Source organism: Pleurodeles waltl, chromosome 8 (assembly GCF_031143425.1).
Source record: "Pleurodeles waltl isolate 20211129_DDA chromosome 8, aPleWal1.hap1.20221129, whole genome shotgun sequence".
NCBI lineage: Eukaryota > Metazoa > Chordata > Amphibia > Caudata > Salamandridae > Pleurodeles > Pleurodeles waltl.
Genome location: NC_090447.1, coordinates 483,036,807 through 483,054,047, shown reverse-complemented (window position 1 = coordinate 483,054,047; position 17,241 = coordinate 483,036,807).

Sequence of the window (17,241 nt, the reverse complement as noted above, 5' to 3'; positions counted from 1 at the left end):
TGTTGTGGAAATTGATACATATCTTCTAATTGATACCATAGACTGAAGTCTTAAATTTGAACGATAATTAAGGTAGCATGATTTTACTTCCTCCTTACGTTTTTGGGTAATCATAGCTAGATCATCAAAAACGTCCTTATTGCCCATTAATTCAAAGGTCTTCTTTAAATTGGTCACCGGGGAATTTGTGGCACTCTATTGGGGGCCAGGCAACCCAGAATAATGGAATGAACCAACTATGGGGTCATTTTGACCTTGGCGGACGGCAGAGGCCGTCCGCCAAGGTACCGCCACTGAATGACCGCACCGCGGTCAAAAGACCGCGGCGGCCATTAAGACATTTCCTCTGGGCCGGCGGGCGCTCTCCAAAAGAGCGCCTGCCGGCCCAGAGGAAATGCCCCTGCAACAAGTACGCCGGCTCAAAATTGAGCCGGCGTAGTTGCAGGGGTGCGACGGGTGCAGTTGCACCCGTCGCGTATTTCAGTGTCTGCTTAGCAGACACTGAAATACTTTGCGGGGCCCTCTTACGGGGGCCCCACGGCACCCCCTACCGCCATCCTGTTCCTGGCGGGAGACCCGCCAGTAACAGGATGGCGGTAGGGGGTGTCAGAATCCCCATGGCTGCGGAGCGCGCTCCGCAGCCATGGAGGATTCACAAGGGCAGTGGTAAACCAGCGGGAGACCGCCGGTTTACCCTTTCTGGCCGCGGCTGAACCGCCGCGGTCAGAATGCCCTCGGGAGCACCGCCAGCCTGTTGGCGGTGCTCCCGTGGTCGGTGACCCTGGCGGTCACCGGCCGCCAGGGTCAGAATGACCCCCTATGTCTCTGAATTTAGCTAGGACATGATCTGCAATAACAGTGGTGCAAGCACCAGGATATCTTTTAAATAACGGAGACCTTGCTCTTCATGGCAGATCAAGGTACCAGTCCCCTGGGGAACCATTAATAGTCTTCGTAAAAAACAGTGTTCTAATTTCTGTAGGATCTCCACATGTGTATCCCCCATAGGCCCCCCATATGCTCCTGCTGAATTACATTTTGCTTTATACAAATGTATCTTTTCTTTAATAGGTTTCAGACCCAGCTTTTTGGCAAATCTAAAAATTGCTTCTATATTACTTTTAAAACACTGGGCCTTAGTAGTTAAAAGTGACTGCCAATGGAAAAAAGCTAAAAAGAATCCCCAAGTAATTGAAGGGTATTTACTTTGCCCAGGTTTTTAAAAAAGGGATAATTATGGCGGCTTTCCAGGAGTCAGGAATTTGTCCCTTTGCACCATGCCTATATACGTTGGTTAGAAGGCGTGTTCACAGATCTATGCTAGGTTTCATAATGTCTGCAGGTAACCCATCTGGGCCTGGGGCTTTCGCTGGTGTACTTTTATTGATGACGTTAATCACTTCTTGTACGTCAATATTCATCAAAGAATCCTGGGAGCTTGTGCCAGTCAGATCTAATTCAGGAATGCAAGAGGTTATAAGAGGAGAGGTGCCTTCAGATTGAAAAATAGCTGTGAAGTGGGCCACCGATCAATCTACAGGGATCACAACCTCATCTTCGGCTTACCACTATCTGAAAAGAAAGGCTGATAATTTGTATCCCTAAAGAGCTTATTTGCTCCTATTGATGATGTTGTTTGAATTTCTTCCCATGCTAGCGCTTGGATCTCCTGTTTTCTCTCCTCTATCCTTAGTTTATATAGGTTTCTTGTTAAACTCACCCACTAAGCGAGGATGCCTTTTAAAGACAGCCTCCAAGTTCCTGTGGGCTAAAGTGTATTCAGAGTTAAACCATTTATATAGGGGCTTTTCCCTTAATGGTTTATCTGTAGCTACATTATCTGAAATAGCTTTACATAAAATCTCAAAACCTTCTAGAATAACATAACCTGATATGTTTTCTCATAAATAGATATAAAGGCTGAGTTCTGCCCAACAATTTGTCTTGTGAAGTGTTCTGCTTTTACCTTTTCCAATTTAATTTTCATGCTGTTTTGTTTGGTTAAACGCTACTACAATACTTAGCTGCATTAGGATCCTTTAGCTGATGGTTGAAGACTAAAGAAAGGGGATTATGATTTCTCATACATTTAGCAATAATCCTAAAATGCACAACGGAGCATGCCAGTTCAGAAGACATTAAGATACAATCCATAGAACTGCCCTTATTGCTACCCGTGAAATTCAGGAAGCTTCTTGTCTCCCTATCAACCAGATCATTTCCTAAGACTATGTCATGCTTTAGAATGAGACGATTCAGAGCTTCCCAATATGGTGAGTGCTTAACATGTTTAAGATTCTCTCCATATGAATTCATGAATCCACGAACCCATTCCCCAATGTCCTTGCATATTCTAATATTAAAATCACCAACCCAGCAAAACACAGTCCTAAACTTGACTTTCAAAAGGAACGAAGCCCCAAAATGGTCAAAGAGATCAATGTCCTCAGATGTCAATTGTTTGAAATTATTGTAGTAAAAATGTATCAGTATAATATAATTTTCCTTCAGGCAGGTCAGTAAGGTAACCAAAACAAAAGGGGAAGACCAAATCTTGGGCTCTTGGGTTGAGGGGATTTAGACAGTTATCAAAGTCACTAGACCTCCCTAGCTATCCCTGTGGTTGAGGGACAAGTTGGCTCCTGGAAGGCATGGTATCCATTTAGATGGAAGTCTTCCATCATACATGTTTCCTGCAAACATGCAGGGCCAGATGTATGACCCAGAGTTTTGCAACTCATTCGCGAGTTGCAAATTGGAAGTCACAAAACCTAATGTACAACAGTGTACCTCATACTGCGTGTGATTCGCAATGGGGTCGCAAATGACATACCTCAATAACATTAATGAGGTAGGTTGCAATTTGTGACCCCATTGGGAGTTCTCTGCACTCACATGAATGGTGGCCTGCTGGGGAGAGAAGTTCTCCATGTCTGTGACTGCTTTTAAATAAATACTTTTTTTTGTTGTTAAATACAGCCCATTTTGCTGAAAGGAAAATGGGATGTATTTCAAACCAAGAAATGTGTTTATTTTTCATTTTTTCAGAGCAGGCAGTGGTCTCTGGGACCATTGACTGCTCTGAAAAAATATGTTTGCATCCAGTCACAAAGGGGAAAGGGTCCTGTGGGAACCCCTTCCCGTTTGCAAATGGGTTACCACCAATTTGAAAATGGTGGTAACTGCGACTGTTTTGCACCTGCAATTGTGGTCACAAAACAATCATACATCCCCCTGTGACTCGTAATTAGGAAGGGACGCCCTCTGGATGCCCCTTCCCAATTGCTAGTCACAAATCCCTTTTTTGCGAGTTGATAATTGTGACAGGCTCGCAAACTAGGGACAGCAAAATGCTATCATACATTGGCCTACAATGTCTCTGGAACTTACAAATTCAATCCAATCCAGATTTTCAAGCTTTGAGTGAAATTTAGCAGATTTATACTGCAGTCCACCTTAGATGGACAAATTCAGGCCTGCTTCTTTTTGCACTACATGTGAAGGAGGAAAGAATCAGAAGATGGTGCCACATTGAGGAGTTAGTCCATTTGATCCAACTAGGAGATCGGCTCATATCTATTTGAAGTGGACACTGAGTAGGAAGCAGAGTGTAAGCATGGAAGAAAGTGTAATGGTCTTCTGGGAGGCTTGCAAAACTAGCCCAGGCAAAGAGATTGTATCCCACTTTGTATGTGTCTAAAGTGATTTAGCCATATGAAAGTACTTTTTGCCACCACCTTACTTCTAAAGTTGACAATGACACAGCCGCTTTTATCAGTTTTGGGAATTATGTCAACCCATGAGTCTCTACGCACGTGGATTATTTGATTGCAGGGTATGTTGTGACCACTTGATCTCTTGTTTATCCAATGCACCACCTTATTCATGAATTGGTTGTGGTCTCATTACAAGTTATTCCTTAATGGGGAACACATTTTAATACTACTATGTAAGGGGCCACTTGCAAAGGTGAGTGCAATACTTCAAGATCCAAATGATCTTGGGAAACCCCCAATCATTTGTATTCCTTGCATTTCCACTGAGGAAATATGCCCCCCAGACACACTAAGGCACAAATTGCGTGCAAGACAGCACAACTGGACAGACTAATCCTGTATTGTGTGAAATGCAGAGTGCTGGCCCAAAGCAAAGAGATGAGACAATACCCTTACTCATTCTGGATATGTGGCCTAAGTAATGCCTAGGTGGAATGCAGGAACCCTGGTGACATGGTGCAGTGTTTTCAGTAGTGGTGTCTATAAGTGAAACTTACATCAATTTTGTCATCAAATAAGAAATAGCCAAGCGACATCGCAAATTTCTAGCAGGGCAGGCCAGCAAGCTGTGTAACGGTGTTACAATGTGTGATATGACAAATGAAGGACCTCTTGTCACACAGTAGTTGTGTGAACAATGTAAAGATATTGGCATGTGAAAGCCAACAAAGGTGTAACTTGGCCTCATGTATTTACAGTAACACATGTCCTACACATCTATGTGTAACATAAAGGGACTGAAATTACACTTTTAGTGCCACACAAATTACTTATGTCAACATCTATTATACATCATCTTTAACATATTCCTATTTCATTGCAGAGGGACAAATAACAAATAACAGCAGCCTGTCCCCAGCAGCCTGTCCTGGATAACCAGCCTGTCAGGAATGCCTTCCTGCTTCCCATTGATGATGACACCTACCAACAACTCCTGTCATCCATGGAGTCTCATCCTTTGGTCATACAAAGAAACAACATTGTTGTAGGATCACCAGACAACCCCAGGGCATGCCCTATTTGCCAGTTCAACACAAGCTGCAGACTCCGATGACCACAAATTTAACTTCCTACAGAAAGTGGTACTACACCTAATGGCAGAAGAGATGCGGGCAGGGATAGCAGCCATCGTGGGTACCCTAGAAGGAGTCCGGGGGTGTCTCAGTCCCAATAAGGGTACAGCAGAGTCAATCAGAGGCACCAACACTTGGCTCCATAGTTCCTAACAGTCATTGCTGGTGTCATAAGCCAGAGGCAAGAACAACAGCCATTTACCTCTGGCACCAGTGATGTCAAGCTTGGGACCATCATTATCATCGTGGCATCTGTGGAGCACAAGTTGGAGCCTACATATCAATAATGGGTGTCATCCATCGCAGAATTGCAACCTTGCTAAGAGGGAAAAAGACCCTTCTTAGCATTGTTTTGTCTTCCCTGCTGGCACAGACAAATGCTGGAAGGGGGAGGGGAGCCACACCTTCTGCTTCTGTTTCTGTGGATTATCTTCAGATGCCTTCCACAGAAATAGAAACTATCATCAGGGGAAGCACAACACCCATCAGGGGAGGAAGATGTAGACTGCAACTGGGTCCATAGATGATCCTCCAGGTTACATTTGTCTGTGCCCCCTGGCCAGTTTCACAGTGGCCCTGTGTCTATAATCATGCCACCTTCTACATCACCCAGCACTGTACCTTTTTGTTTTTTTCACATGTTAACCTTATCCACTTGTGGTCTGTAAAAGAGGCATACACTCCCTAAATGTAATTTTTACCTCATCACTGAAATTGCTCTTACCTCTGCATGTCTATTGTCATGTCACACAAATGGACTCCGTAGGGACATCCTAAGCTCCCAAACAATGCTGGGGTTGCTGCCCCAAAAACTGCTAAAATGATAAAACTGTTGCACAATCCTGGGTAAAACAATGTAGTCAGATGAACCTGAGTGTTGTATGTCTGTTGCACAAAGGACTAGTTCTACCATGGTGGATGTCTACTAACAGAACAAACTTTCTAGCATCTTAAGGAGAGGGTGACCAAGTAACTATGATCTGCTCACTTAGGGCCATATTTATAAGAAAGTGGCACATCACTAGAGATGTGCCACTTTCCTTGTGGCCCCATTATGTCCCCTAACGCCACTATGGTAGCTCTGTATTTACAATACAGCACACCATGGTCCATGTTAGGGGCAATAGTGTCATTTTTCTAATGCTATTGTAATGCTATACTGGATAAGTGAAAAAAAAGATGCTAATCCATTATAGTGTTAAGAGGCCCATTGAAATCAATGGGAGCCTCTTTTTAACACCTGCTTTAAATAGGCATTACAAATTATGCTAGAAATTGCACAATGGAATCTTGTGGATCCCATTATGCCATTTGCAAGGACCATCTAACAAGGGAACGCCCCTTTTGCATACATAATGCATATATTATAAATGATGTGGCACAAAAGGTTCACAAGGTGGCACAAATCTAGTTTGTGCCACCTTGTAAATATGGTACTATGGTAGTGACCCATTAGTATCACATTCACAGCAAAAACGTTGCTGCAAATGTTGCGCTAAGGGGCACAAGGACCTTGTAAATCTGGCCCTAAGTATTTCCATCACTATGTACATCCATCTAAGTGGCATAATGAAGATTCAGTTGTTTACCAGTGGAGCATCAGGGTGTGCCCTCATTACAACTGAGGCGGTCAGTGATGTAGCAGCGGTAATATCGCCAACAGGCTAGCGGTTATAAATATGAAATTATGACCACAGTGGAAACCGCTCAGACAGACAGCCACTTTAACACACCGACCACCACGGCAAAATCAACAGGCAACATGGCGGTAACCACTAACAGCCAGGCGGAAGACAGTGTTCCGCCCACTGTATAATGACAAACCAATCTGCCACCTTTTCCGGGGTGGTACCAACAACATCGAAAGCCTGGCGGAAACACTGCACAGAAGGGAAACGACTCACCTCTGGAGACTCAAGGAAGAACCATGCCTCCATGGAGCCCGAGTTGCATGTGTTCCCCATGCTCTTCTACGTTCTGCTCCACTGCAAACACCAACGCCGGCAAAGACGACCACAGTGAGTACTACCGCCTAGCACACAGGGGAGAGAGGAGGAAAAAGAGAGTGACACACACTCGCAACATGCAACACCCCCACTCCCAATACCATTCACATAACCAGATGCAATAATATTACATATTCAACCATACCCCTCAGGAATAATGCAAGGACAAAATGAATTGATTAAAGTGAGTGTTGTCAGAGTCACCAGATCCTCGGGGTCTGTGCACGTTCCCAACACTTCCACCACAAGACAGCTCCAATACTCTGATTAGATTTATCCCAGAGTCTAAGAGAGTCCAAGTGGGGAAAAGGGGATTAGGATGGGAACAGCTGGGAAGGAGACCTGTAGGAAGCAAAAGATTAAAACACAACATCAAAATTACATCTCATGAAATCAGTACCATGCTACAACTCTAAGCTTCGTCTTTTCCGAAAAACATGAACAACCCTAGAATAATCCTAAAACTGACTAGGCTTTAGATGACCAAATACCTGAGGAGGAAACAGGAAAAGTTAAATAGGAATTTCAGAGTCAAGTACTTTATTTAGCATGAGAATCAGGAAACACTCTGAGCAATTTCTAAACAACCATATGAATATCCTTTTAGGAATACATATCAGGAACACATAGCATTACATCTAGAACTCTGGTATTGTTGTGTTCATCTCAGAAAAACCATTGGGAAGTAAATTGCGCACATTGCAGATTTTTATATGAGTATTAAACACCATAAAGGTTTGTGCACCATGAAATCACACAACGTAGATTCAAGGAATAAATCACGCGACGTGTCAACTTGAAATGCTACCAAGAAAATGTCTTAGAAAGGTAGCGCACAGGAACTTACATTTTTTATACACGAGGAAAGAATTGCGCGTCTTGCTGATTCAAATGCCACCATACAAATGCCAAGAAATGGTAGCGCACAATGAACAACATGAAAAGCACTCAGGGAAAGAATCGCGCGTCTTGTCGATTCAAATGCCACCATACGAATGCCAAGAAATGGTAGCGCACAATGAATAACATGAAAAAACACTCAAGGAAAGAATCGCGCGTGTTGCCGATTCGAATGCCACCATGTAAATGCCAGAAAATGGTAGCGCACAAATAACAGCATGAATTACACACGAGAATTGAATCGCGCGTTTCGCCGATTCGAATGCCACCATGTAAATGTCAAGAAAAGGTAGCGCGCAATGAACAACAAAGTTAAATGCTCATGAAATGAGTTGCACGTCTTGCCAACTCGTAAAACATCATGTAAATGTCAAGAAATATCAGCGCGCAATGAACAATAATGTAATAACAAAGTCAAATCTTTATGGAATAAATTGCGCGTCCTCCCTATTTGCAAACAACCATACAAATGTAAAAAATGGCAGCGCACAGGTAATCTGTTATTCATTTAAGAATTAAAATCAAGAATATGAAAATTCTCAATTACGGTGTTGGGAAATGTCCAAACACTGCCTTACCGTCTGGAAACAGTGATCACCAATGAGAGGTGAGTGCAGAAGACTGGAAAATCCAAATAGGCCTCCGGGACAGGAGCTCAGGAAGAAGCTGCTGCTCTGCACCGGGACCTCTGAATAGTGAGCACTGGAAGTTGGGCTGACTCTCTTTTATAGAGTCTTGGCCCAGCCTAGAACCACACCCAGGCATGTTGCAGGGAAAGTCTCCAGAAGGCCCTGGAAAGGGACCACCCCCTAACACACTCTGAATGTCTGCAGCAATACATTGTAAATGTACAGTATTTATAAGCACCTTAAAAATGAATGTTTTGGTTGGAATTCTGCAATGCAAAAGGTTAAACAATAACATATCATCACAATGCATAATTACTTTATCTTGCGAGTGTTGGGTTTTTGCATTCTAGATGCCCGTAGAGAGTGCACTGTCCTGGTGTTGACAAGTGTAATAAGATAAAATAGTTAAAATATGTGCATCCAAATCAACAGTACATACATAGTTACAAATGTAGGGACACCTCCCAGTCCTCAATGTCCGTGGGCCACAGGGCCACATCACATAGTCCAAGCCCCACCTCACTCCTGCAACAACACAAAGAGAACACTGCAGGGACATTAGGTCAAAAATAGCCAGGCACCTCAGTGGGATGGGGAATGGGGGGCACCTCAGCCGGAAGATGGTACAACACCCCTGGTCCTGGAGGGGCCAACATGCCCTGTGCTTGGTCCTAGGGAGTGCAAGGCCAAAGTCTCTCAAGTGGGTGACTTCCCCACTTGCTTTGGAGGGCCCATCATGCCCTGTGCTGGGGAGTGCAAGGCCACACACTCTCAAGTGGGTGGCATGCCCACATGCTCTGGAGGGGGCAACATGCCCTGTGTTTGGTCCTGGGGAGTACAAGGCCACAGTCTCTCAAGTGGCTGGCTTGCCCACATGCCCTGAAGGGGTCAACATGCCCTGTGCTTGGTCCTGGGGAGTGCAAGGCCACAGTCTCTCAAGTGGGTGGCTTGCCCACATGCCCTGAAGGGGTCAACATGCCCTGCGCTTGGTCCTGGGGAGTGCAATGCCACAGCCTCTCTAGTGGGTGACTTGCCCACATGCTCTGGAGGGGCAACATGCCCTGTGCTTGTTCCTGGGGAGTGCAAGACCACAGTCTCTCAAGTGGGTGACTTGCCCACATGCTCTGGAGGGGGCATTGTGCCCAGTGACCTTCATCCTGGGGAGTGTGGGGTGAGTGGATGGCTTCTCTACTGGTTCTGGAGAGGGCATTGTGCCCTGTGAGCTTCATCCTGGGGAGTATGGGGTGAGTGGATGGCTTCTCTACTGGTTCTGGAGGGGGCATTGTGCCCTGTGAGCTTCATCCTGGGGCGGATGGGCTGAGTGGATGGTTTCTCCACTGATTCTGGAGGGGGCTTTGTGCCCAGTGATGCAGATCTTGGAGAGTGCAAGCTCACAGTCTCAGTGCTGGCAGTGGTGGAGGGAGGCTCCAGCCCATCCCCTGCAGTCTCGTATGGCTGTCCACTGGAGGTGCCACTGCTGGTGGCGGTGCTGGTGGCGGTGCTGGCAGTGATGGGGGGAGGTTCCAGCCCATCGTCTGCAGCCTCGGATGGCTGCACACTTAGGGCCAGATGTAACAAAAATTTGCGACTCGCAAATGGCCCGAATCGCCATTTGCGACCCCGCAAAATCAGAAATGGGATGCAGAAATCCCATTTCCGTAGTGCAAATTGCGATGCGAGCCATTACCGACTCGCAAAAATTGCGACCCCATTGTGCGACCCGCAAATAGGTAGACGCAATTTGCGAGTCGCAAACCACATGAAAAAGCCAGTCGCAAATTGCGACTAGTCGCAAAAAGCCCATTTTGTACCCCCAAATTACCACTAAGTCAGAGCAGGTGGTAACCAGAACCAAAGTATAGAAGGAGACCCAGAAGGCATCTGGGTTACTCAAAATGGCTAAACTATATGTGATAGCAAGGAGGAGGCGAGTCCACGCCACACAGCAGAGGAGGAGGAGGAGCCAGAGACAGGAGAGGATATACAGAACCAGGCAGACACTTTTCCAACAAACTGAGGAGGAGATTTATGACAAGTACAGGCTCAGCAGTGCAGCAATATTAGAATTAATTGATCTAATCAATCCGCAGCTTCAACGCCAGGCTGTGCGCGGCAGCGCCATCCCCACAAATGTGCAAGTGCTATGCTCACTGCAACTCTTGGCCTTGGGTAGCTATCAGGGGGTGATTGCAGTGGCAGGTGGGGTATCCCAAAGTGCACTCTCATGGTTCTTCCGATGTTTCCTAGATGCCATACTCATACACATGTCCAGGTACATATACCTACCCAGGAATGAGGCAGAAATCAACAGCACCAAGTTGGAATTCTACAGAATTGCCAACTTTCCACATGTAATAGGGTGTGTAGACGGGACACATATACAAATATGCCCTCCTGCAAATCTGGAATATCTGTTCCGCAATCGGAAGTGTACCCACTCACTGAACATCCAGGTGGTATGTGACGCCCATTATGTCATCACTGACATGGTAGCCACATTTCCAGGGAGTACACATGACTCTTACATTTTCAGGCACAGTGGGATACACCAATGCCTAGAACGTGGGGAGTTTGGAGACGGATATCTATTAGGTATTGCTGCAGACACCCTGAAGCCATACACACAGGTCACTGTAGAAACCATCCATGCCCTGCTAACATTGTTAATTTTTGCCAAACAGGTGACAGTGCATATGCGCTACGACCATGGATACTTACCCCGTACCTAACACCCAGCAATGAGAATGAGAGGCGATATAACAGTGCACATAGGCGGACCAGAAATGTCCTAGAGAGGACCTTTGGACTGTTAAAGGCAAGATTCCGATGCCTCCACAGAAGTGGAGGTGCGCTCCAGTATGCCCCAATAACAGCTTTCAAGATAGTTGGTGCATGCACTGTACTGCACAACATTGCCACCAGACGTGGGCTACATCTCACCCCTGAAGACCCAGATTCGGAGGATGACGAGCAAGAGCTACCACGTCGCCAGCCTGGTGATAGAAGCATTGCAAATCAAGGCAGACAGAGACGGGACCACATTGTAAACCAGTACTTTGGAAGGTACGCGGTAACTGTCACCACACACACTAATGTCACACACAAAGAGCCCAGTTGTGAATTGGATCAAATAAAACATTTTAATAAGTGACCCTAATAACTAAAGAACGGAACTGTTGGTAAGGGGCTGCACATGTCCACCCTCAATGAGGACACATTAACTGCATGTGCCTCATGAGTCCTGCAGTGTTTGGGCCTAACACCTCCTCCTGGTACGCCCAGCATGGCTAGTGCCAGGTGGGTCATCAGACCCCTGACATGCACTGCCACTCCGAAGTACACGTGTGTCTGTGGCAGATGTGCTGCTGATGGTGGACCCCTCCTCACTGTCCTGAGGTGTCTCAGCCATGCCCTTGCCACCTGCCTGGCCTCCAGCATGTCCACAGCATGGCTAATGCAGCCCAGTCCCCGCGCCACATCCCCTGCAAAGTGGCCCAGGTCCACCTGCAGGCTCACGGACCATCGTGACAGGCCTGTGGTGTTCACTGCAAGACAGACAATGGATGCAGCCATGCGGTCAAATCTCTGCACTAGTTGGCGCTCACGGCGCCTTGCACTTTGTCTCTCAGCCACCAGTTCCATCACCAGTTGGCGTATTGATAGTGCTAGGTCACTGACATTGTCATTCAGTCTTGTGAACTGTGTGTTCACTTCTGCCAGGCCAAGAGTGAAATTGTGCTCCATCCTCTGCATTGCCCCAGAAATAATCCTCAATTGCCTTGTGTGCAGGTGCTGACCAGATAGGAGGGATGCCTCAACTGCAGACATGGATGCCTCCCCTATATCCTCCTGGCCCACTGCCTGGACCTGGACTCTGCGTCTGCGACGTGGTGGTGCTTCTGGCTCTTGCTGTCTCACAGTGTGGCTGGGACCAGGTGTTGTGTCTCTTTCCTCCATGTCCACTTCTTCATCTGGAGGGAACTGTGGTGGTGTGGTGCTGGGCCCTGTATTGGCTGCTGCAGCCTCCTGCCCTGCCTGTGGCCTGCTGTCTTCACTCTGGATAGTTTGGCTGGTGGGGGTGTCTTGTGGGAGACGTGTGGGACATAGGGAACACACTGTCAGTATCTAACATCTGTTGTATGCCTCCTAAAAACATTTGCATATATGCTGCCTACTGTACTACATTGCCCATAATGCACCATTCTGGTGGTTGCTAGTCTGGAATGGAGCTAGTCTGGTTGTGCATGTTGCTGTGTACTGGGTGAGTGCGGGTATAGCATTTATAGGTGTACCTGCATGTTTCATGGTACTCACTTTTTGATGTCCCTTGCGCTGACGTGCTCCCATTCCTGACACTGCCTCAGGCTCCAGGGCCTGCTCAACCAATTCCTCCATGGCTGTGGGTGGTGGGATGGTGGATGGGCCTCCTCCTGTGCCCCTCATCTGCCTGAGACGCTCTGCCACCCTCTCCTTTGTCCTGGAGCACAGGTCATACCACCGTTTTTTTATTTCTTCGATGCTTCTGTGGCTCACCCCCTATGGCATTGATCCTCTCCTGGATGTCCTGCCAGATCCTCCTCTTTTCAGTGTCTGGGACACTCAGGGATGCCTTTCCAAAAAGTTGGTCATGGTGCTGGCAGCATTCCTCTGCAGGCACCTCAAGTTCCTTCTCAGAGAATTTCAATTTCCTCTTCCTTCCTGCACTGCCTGTGTCTTCCATGGTTGCAGCTGTTCCTCAAGGTAGTTGCTCAGCAGTTTGAAAAGAGTGTGGTACTCCCTCCTCCCAGGTGTATTTGATGTCTTCCTGGCTCTGATGTAATCAGCAAGAGCCAGGAAGTGTTTTTCCAACTGTTATGCTGCACCTGCATGCAATTTGCGGCACAGTCGCAATTTGCGACACCCGACTCGCAATCTGCGGTGCAACATCATTTGCGAGTGGCAAATTGATGTTGCTTTTTTTTGTTGGATCCCATTTTGTGAGTCAGAAATTGCGAGTCGCAATGACTCGCAATTTCCGACTCGCAAATGTTTTCCTTCCTACATCTGACCGTTATAGTGCTGCTGGTGGTGGCAGTGCTGGTGGCGGTGCTGGCAGTGGTGGGGGAGGCTACAGCCCATCGTCTGCAGCCTCGGATGGCTGCACCACCATGGTTGGTGGTGGAGGCTCCGACTGAGTCCCTGCACCAGGCCCCTTGTCTCTACTGCCTGCTGTTGCAGGCCCCTTGCCCCTCCTTCCTGCAGCTGGGGCTGCCTCCTTGCCCTTCCTCCTGCAGCTAGGCTGCCTCCTTGCCCTTCCTTCCTGCAGCTGGGGCTGCCTCCTTGCCCTTCCTTGATGCACTTGGGGCTGACTCCTTGCCCTTCCTTGATGCACTTGGGGCTGGCACCCTGTCCGTCTGGATGGCTGGTGGCTGGGATCCTTTCCCACCTGGAGTGATTGGGGACACTACTGTGCCTGTGGACTGGGTGGCTGTGGTGCTTGCCTGGCTTTTGACCACCCTGGCCTGATGTAATGGACAGGGGGGAGGGCTAGGGAAGAGGTCAATATTGGTGAGGGAAAAGCTTCTTAGGGACATTGGGGCGGGACGAGGGAGATGGTTTGGGAGTGGAGGAAGAGGGAGTGGTGGTAGGAGGTGTCAGTCTGCTGTGTTTGGGTCCAGGTGCATGGCCTGAATGCTGTTGTGAGGTGGATGGCTGTTGGGTGTCTGAGTGCTTGCATTTGTGTACTTTGGGAGGAGGGGGCACACACACATAGTAGGAGAGGACACAGGGGATGTGTGCATGGATGTGGGGGTGGTGACTACCAGTGAGGGGTGTGTACTGATAGGTGTGCTGGTGATGGTGGCAATGGATGAGGATGTGGTGCATGCAGGTGTGAGTGTAGATGCAACTGGGAGGGAGGTGGAGGACGAGGAGGAGGGGTACACAGTGGAGGCAGTGGATATTGGTATGTTTGATTCTGGATGTTGTTTGTGTGAGTGCCTGTGGGATGAAGTGTGGTGCTTGTGTTTGCCATGGTCAATCTTGTGTGTTGTCCTGGGTGCCTGCTCGTCTGCCTGTGTGCTTGGGATAGGCAGGGGTTGAGGGGAATGGGATTGGGAAGAGGAAGTTGAAGGGGGAGGGAGGAAACAGGGACAATGGCTGCCATGAGAGAGGAGGCCAGAGCCTGGATTGATCTCTGTTGGGCCGACAAGCCAGTGTGAATGTCCTCCAAGAATACATTTGTCTGCTGCATTTGGACTGCCAGCCCCTGGATGACATTCACAATGGTTGACTACCCAACAGAGCTGGATCGCAGGAGGTCAATAGTCTCCTTGCTCAGGGCAGCAGGGCTAACTGGGGCAGGAGCTGAGGTGCCTGGGGCGAAGGAGATGCCCACCATCCTGGGTGAGCGGGCATGGAAAACTCACTGAGGGGCTGCTGGAAGGGTGGTGCTGGTACAGGGTGGCAGCTGTACCTGTAGCTGAGGCGGGCACAGAGGTGTCTGCCGCCATCAGGGACCTCCCATCAGAGGAGGTATCTGTGTCCGAACTGTGCCCTCAAGTCTCTGCCGTGGTGCTCCCCTCACCCTCCGTCCCACTGGTGCCCTTACCGTCGGTGGATTCAGCCTCCTGTGTCCTGTGGGATGCAGCTCCCTCTGTCCCCGGTGCCTCTGCTCCTCCAGCAGATGATGCTAATGAACAGAAGGACAGGGTGACAAAACAAAAAGGGTGGGGGAAGAGACAAAGGATACACTTAGTCAATGGCGGCCACAACACCACCGTTGGCATAAACAACACAATCACACACAGGGAACAGCCCTGCGCATTAGGCAATGCACTACCAGTCATAATGCTAGTCCCCAGCCCATGGATAGGGACACCTAATGCCAATTGCAGCATACCTGAGACTCACAGACCCCTGCCCATTATTGGATGCCTACTAGCTTGGTTGGAGTACTTTCACATCAGAACCCTGCCCAACATGGGACCTACCCTGCAATACCAGGCCTGAGCTAGGGGCACCCACAGGGCCTACACCCCCCTACCCAGATACCACCCCACCAGGCGCAAGTTGTATATTATAGTACAGTACTCACCCCCTTGCGGCTGCTTTGATATCCCCAAGCACCTATCAAGCTCCGGATATGCCACCACCAGTATGCAGGTCATCGGGGGGGGTCAGGGTTCAATGGGCACCCCTTCCTCATTAGGAGACCATTCCCAGCTGGTCCTCTGCAGTCTTCCATGCCCAGTGTCTCAGGTCCTCCCACCGTTTGCAACAGTGGATGCTCCACCTACCATAGACCCCCAGGGTCCGCACATCCTTGGCGATGGCACGCCATATACCCTTCATTTGATGGGCGCTGACCTGCAGGGAAATAGACACAGGGAAAGGTATTAGTCTGACTGTCCTGCCTTTCACACCCATGGCCCACCATGCCTCTTCCCATCCCCTTTAGCACAGACATGGCCCACCACACATGCAGCATGCTGCCCAGGGCCCATCCACCACCCCCCTATATGATGCCTTCACACACAACACTCCATCCATCCATGCCCCATGCATCGTATTCACGGTGTACTCACCTGTTGGTCTGGAGGCTCATACAGCAGTTGGTACTGGGGTAGGACCCCATCCACCAGTCGCTCCAACTCCACCGAGGTGAAGGCAGGGGCCCTTTCCCCAGTAGCACGAGCCATGGTCGGTTTCAGACACAGGTCACAGCAGCATATGAAGTGTAGGTCCTCTCCTGTTGAAGGTCAGGTAGCAAGTGAGTGAACAGATAGAAAATGGCGGTCATGTCCGCGGCGGTGGGTACCGTCACCGCCGGCGTACATCACCATTGGCCACTGTACCCTATAGGGCCCAATGTTAACCAACGAGGAGTTGCACTGCGGTTCTCGACCATCTCCCGCAACGACGCACAACGTCAGCGGAATTACCTCATTTCCACCTGTCCCTCCATACAGGACAGACGGACGCCATTTCATTTGGGGGGTGCAGGCCGTGGCTCCTAACTGTGTCATGGTACACAAATGCACCATTTGGACCGCTCCAACAAAATACTGTTACAATCACAACATGCATTGAACTGTAGTGGTTGGAATGAAGAGATAATGACCAGCTACTTACTCTTTTGGCCCATAGATTGAAACCGCTCGGTTGAATAGGAGATGGAGACATCCCCCTGTATACAGACCCCTGGTGGATGTGGCAACAATGGAGGACAGGCACATTATCCTCACCTATAGACTTGACAGGGCCAAAATCACTGAGCTGTGTGCCCAATTGGAGCCTGACCTATCTGTGCTATCCGTCACCTCACCGGGAGCCCCCCTCTTGTGCAAGAGCTATCAGTGCCCCATTTCCTGGCAACTGGCTCCTTCCAAGTGACAGTCGGCTTGGCAGCAGGAATGTCACAGCCAATGTTCTCAATAGTGCTGACCAGAGTGTTGTCTGCCCTGATTAAACACAGGTGAAGCTACATCATTTTCCCCCAGGTGGAGGATTTGGCCACAGTGAAAGCTGATTTATATGCACTGGGACATGTCCCCAACATTATTGGGGCTATTGATGGAACACATATTGCATTTGTCCCCCGCAGAGAAATGAACAGGTGTTCAGAAATGGAAAGAGCTTTCACTCTATGAATGTGCAGATGGTGTGCCTGGTGGACCAGTACATCTCCCACGTCAATGATAAGTATCCTGGGTCTATGCATGATGCCTTTATCCTTAGGAATAACAGCATCCCAAATGTGATGGCTCAACTCCAGAGGCACAGGGTGTGGCTAATTTGTGAGCCCTGATTCGCATCCAGTATATGTTGGTGTATGGGTATGGTGTGGGCCCTAAGGGTTAGTGTGTGGCTAACAGTT